This window comes from Rattus norvegicus, chromosome 19, assembly GCF_021556685.1.
Source record: "Rattus norvegicus strain SHRSP/BbbUtx chromosome 19, alternate assembly SHRSP_T2T, whole genome shotgun sequence".
Taxonomy (NCBI): domain Eukaryota; kingdom Metazoa; phylum Chordata; class Mammalia; order Rodentia; family Muridae; genus Rattus; species Rattus norvegicus.
Window position 1 is genome coordinate 52064373 of NC_141552.1, and position 5628 is coordinate 52070000.

Below are 5628 nucleotides of genomic sequence, written 5' to 3' on the forward strand. Positions count from 1 at the left end.
CAAATTGATTCAGCAAAAACAGTGATAAAAACCAAATACATAAAAATCCATAGTAGTTCTTTGTACTAACAATGCGAACTATCAGAAAAAGAAATTAAGAAATCTCTGCTATTTACACCACCACCACCACCAAAAGTTATGAGTAAACTTTATTAAGGAGATGGGACATGTATATGCCCAAATTAAAATTACGAAGAACTAGAAATGGCGTCAGTAAATGAGAATACAGCCTGTGTCACTGGATTTGAAGAATTAGTTCTGATAATATTGTCAAGCCATCTGAAGTTATCTATACATTCAGTGCCATCTCTGCCAAAATTCTAATGTTACCTTTCACAGAAACATAAAGAAATTCCTAAAAATTCATCTGAAACCACAAAAGGCCCCCATAGTCAAAGCAATCTTGACTGAAAGAACAAGGCTGTAGTTACCAAAGCCACGGCACCCCAAACAGTACAGCCCTGTCATAAAAACAGTCATATATATCAACTAATGGAACAGAGGGGAAAGCCCAGAACAGCACACGCAAGGGAAAAATGACTGTCTCGTTAACAAATGGTGCTAGGGAGACCAGATATCCACGTGGCCAAGAGTTAAAATGGACCATTTTCTCATGATATACATAGTAGTTATCTCAAAAGGCAATCAACATTATCTTTTTATTATTTATTATGTTGGTGTTTGTATATATGTATGTATGTGTCTATCTATCTATCTATCTATCTATCTATCTATCTATCTATCTATCTATCTATCTAAGATGCTGGGGTAAAGCCTTGTGCATGTCAGACAACCATAAAACCCAATATAATTATATGATTCCCATATCTTTTTCCTCCCTCCAAACCATCCCATGTACCCCTCTTACTCTTATAACCTTTTTTTCTTAATTGTAGTTATGTGTGAGCGCACGCGCGCACACACACACACACACACACACGCATGGATGTATACCCATGCATATGTATTCCTAAATATATAAATACAACATCCTCAATTCATATAATGTTACACACATATACGATGTAATTACATTAGAATCTTTAAAATATTAAAAAAAATCCCAAACCTTAAACTTAATAGGAAGAACATGGGAAACTACATCTCAATGCTGGTCAGAACACAGCTTTCTTGGGCTCAGCCCAATAGTTAGGGTTTGGTTGGCAGCTGATGGTTTTAGAGACTTATTAGATCAATAGTGCTCTGAACTGATGAATGGACTAATTCCTTATGAACTCACAATATGGCAGCACTTGGGAGGTGACGTAAGGTAGGAGCTGTGGCCTGGTTAAAGGAGATAGGTCACTGGGGGATACCCCAGGAACATGTAATACGACTTCCACCTCGTCTCTCTTTCTACATCCTGTCCGTCATGAGTGAGGATTCTCTGCCACACTTTTTTGCTACAATGGTGTCTCTACCTCAGCTCCAGATCCTAACAATGGGTCCACCAAACAGGGTTGAACGCTCTGAAATCATAATGTGAAATAAGCCTTTCCTCCCTTACGTTGATTTTCTCCGGTGCTTATCACAACGGCAAAAGAACTAAAGCACAGAACTAACTATAATCAAACGAGTCAACATCAAAACAAATGCCTCTGTACAACAAGAGACAAAAAGATGGTCCACAGTTTGGGAAGAAATAACTGCAAACCATGTGCCTTATATCTAAAATATATAAGGTAATCAGTAGTAAGGAAGCGACTATCAGAAATGAGGAAGAATCTAAGTAGATGTTTCTCGAAGGAAGACGTTTAATGGCCGACACATGCACACCATCATTAATCAACCAGGAAATGCAAATTTCAGCAACAAGCTATCACCTCATACTTACTATAATACATTTTTTATATAAAAAACGACAAAGGCATAAGCACTGGGAACGGCATATCAAAAGTGCCTTATTAGGAATGTAAGGTAATATAGCAAACAGCTTTGTGGTTCCTCAGAGACCTAAACAGAATCACCACAAGACACAACAGTCTCACTTCTGGATAAATCCGTGAAAGAAACAAAATCATCTTCTCCACAGAATATTTGCCTGCTCCTGTTCATTGCTCTGTATTGGTAACTCACCGACTCAGCTCGTGCCCACAGTCAGGCGAATTTTAAAAATGTGTCAGTTAAGAAGTCAGCTAACAAAGTAAACGGATGCATTCCAACAAAATGGAGGAGACCACGCCATCTGTGACCAAAGAAACAAACACAGAAGGTATTATTCTACATGAACTACGCCAAGCACAGGCAGACAGAGGCTGCCTGATGTTGCGTACATGTGGAATCCAAAACGCCTCACAAGTGTATAGGCAGAAAGTAGAAAGACAGCTGCCCTTGGTTGGGAGGGTGTGTCCATGGGAAGAGAGAGAGGCTGGTCAAAGAGCAGAAAGGAGGAAGCCAGGGGAAAGAAAGTCTGTAGTAAGAAGTATTTGCTATACAAGTATGAGCATCTGAATTCGAATCCCTGGTACCCACATAAAACTGGGTAAGGGAACATGTTTGCAATCCCAGTGCTCCTACTGAAAATGGAAGGTAGAGATAGAAGTTCATGGGCCTGCTGACCTGGCATACCGCCACTGTCCCCATACTCAGGAGCTGGGAGAAGTGCATGGGCCAGCTAACCAGCAAACAAGGATTCCTTGCCTCGGACAAAATGGAAAGGAAGGACCAAGACCCTGATCACCTCTGACCTCCACACGCATGTCATGCATGGTATACCTGCATACACATGCAGGTATGAATATAAGGCATTAAGTTATAAGTAGGAAGAATAAATGAGAGGTTTGCTGTTCAGAATGGTGACAGAAATAATAATAATAATAATAATAATAATAATAATAATAATACACTGTATATTTCAAAACTGCTGAAAGATGTACAGTGTTTTTGTAACTAGAACAGGAAGTACAAGAAGTGATGGGATCAGCTGAGTTAATCACTCTATGTGATACGTATGTATCAAAGCATCACATTATAGCCCATAAGTATATGGCTATTATTCTATTAAAATCATTCTTAAAATTGTTAAAAAAGAACCCCTTGAGTTTCTTAATTTCAAAACTTAATACAAAGCTCGGAATGGTGGCTCACATTGTAAACATAACATTCAGGAGGGTGAGGCAGGAGCTTTGTTGTGAGTTCAGGATCAGCCTGGACTGAGACCAGTCTATACTAGCGTTTGAGACACTATCTCAAAATGAACAGAGAAAACCCTGCTAAACTGCTATAGTAATGTATATCATAACAAAGTAATCGTAACTATGTTATAAGCAAGAAAATATGTAGACAAATGGTTCTCCAAGGGTGTCAAGACCATTCATTCGGCGAGTGGAAAAGACAAGTTCTTTTTCAAGAAAGCTTGTATGAGGAGCAACCAGATCTCCCCACGCAAGAGAGAAAGCATGGACACTTAACATCAGACATAAAAATTGGGTTAAAACGGGTTAATGACCCAGATGTAGAGGCTGAAACCATAAAGCTGTTATGAGAAAACAGAGCAAAAGCTTCAGTGTGTTGGGTTTGACGAGTAACTTCCTGAACACTTCACACGAGGCGTAAACAGTGAAAAAAAAAAAAAAAAGACAAATTGTCTCCTGAAATTAAAGATTTCGTGAAAACGAGAGACTTTTGGCATCTAAGAACATTATCAGTAAAAGTAAAAAAAAAAAGGAAGAAACAAAATGGGAAAATACTTGAAAATCACAGATCTGTAAGAGTTTGAAAACTAAACATGTTTCACATGAAGCCTAGACATTTCCAACCCAAACCACAGCTAATAACTCCATCATCTGAATCATCCTTAAAAGTCTGTTTCTATCGAGTGTTGTTTCTCTTGGTTTTATCTAGCCAAAAGACAGTCAGTTAGCTTTAACTGACTACCTGTGTTTACTTGAAAATTTCTAATGAGTCAATTAATGGTTTAGGATAATTTTATCTTTCCGTAAGATAGACTCAAGTTTGTCTCTGAAGTGGCCAATGACATAAGCATTTCCCTACTATGTAAGCCAGATCAGGAATTTCTAATTATTTGAAGCTAATTATCAGTTATTGGCTGGTCTATTTTAGGTCTACCCTTCTTTGTAGATATAATCAAATATAGCCTTCTTAGTAGATTTTGCATGCCAATATTCCCCCATGTGTCATGATTTATTGTAAAGTTTTTAAAATTTTGTAGCCTAAGAGCAGTCTTTTTATTTTTCTATTTTTACACTCCAGATTTTATTCCCCTTCCAGCCCCTCCCCCTGGACTGTTCCATATTCCATACCTCCTCCCTGACCCACCCCCAGTCTCCACAAGTATGTCCCCACCCCACCAGACCTCCAAACTTCCTGGTGCCTCCAGTCTCTTGAGGGTGAGGTGCATCTTCTCTGACTGAACCCAGACCTGGGAGTCCTCTGCTATACATGTGTTGGGGGCCGCATCGCAGCTGGTGTATGCTGCCTGGTTGGTGCTCCAGTGTCTGAGAGATCTCGGGGGTCCAGGTTAATTAAGACTACACTTCCTCCTACAGGGTTGCCTTCCTCCTCAGCTTCCTCCAGCTTTTCCCTAATTCAACCAGAGGGGTCAGCAGCTTCTGTTCGTCGGTTGGGTGCACATATCTGCACCTGACTCTTTCAGCTGCTTGTTGGGTCTTTTGGAGGGCAGTCAGTCTTTACATAGAGATCGTTGGAGCTATAGGAATTGATAAACACTTCTATAAGTAGACGCAACTCTAAATGCCAGACTCATCTCTCTCAGATGTCCCCCAACTTGGGGGACATCTAGTATTTTGTTAATATAAGTAAGCCCCAGATTCTTCTATTTTATCAAGTTTTCCCATTTTTTTCCCCAGTAGTAGGGATAATCCAAATGACCTAATGTAGAAGTCAAACTTTGCATGTTACTTTAAGAAGACTATAAAGTTCTCTCTGTGTGTTCTTGTACATGTGGGCATGTGCTTAGGGATCAGTATGTACTTGTATGGGTATAGGTGTGTGTGCATGTGTACATGCAGAAGACAGGACAATATTGGGTGTCATCCTTAGGAACACCATCCACTTCTTGTTGGCCTGGACCTCACCAATTAGGTTAGGCTGGCCATTCAGTGCACCCCAGGGATCCTACCTCCCAAGGACTAGAAATGCAGACACATCACTCTGTCTGGAAATTTTATTTGAGCTCTGAGGATTGAAGTTTGAGCCTCATGCTTGCGAGGCAAGAACTTTACCAACCGAGCCATCCCCCAGCCATGAACCTTACGGAAAGAAAAATATTTACCTGTCCAAGTGAAATTTCACAAAAAGGTCAGGAGACTCTATCAAAATCATCCAGGATGTTTGTTTAAAAGGCAGAGACCTAGCTGGGCATGGTAATGCTCAACGTAGCACCAGCACTTAGACATGGACAATATTGAAGGCTGGAGTATCAAGATCTCAGTCCAGGCTAGACTGCATGAGGCCCTGTCCCACATCAGCAATGACACAAACACTAAAGAAAATGTGAATTCTTGAATTCTATCTCCACAGCAGCTGGCTCAGAATTGTGTTTTCCACCAAAGTCCCAGTTCTCTAAGAGAGGGGTTTGCTTTGGCAGGTAGGGACACTTTCCTAGTTTGTCATTATCTTGTATGCTGTAAACGTACTTCCGTTTAT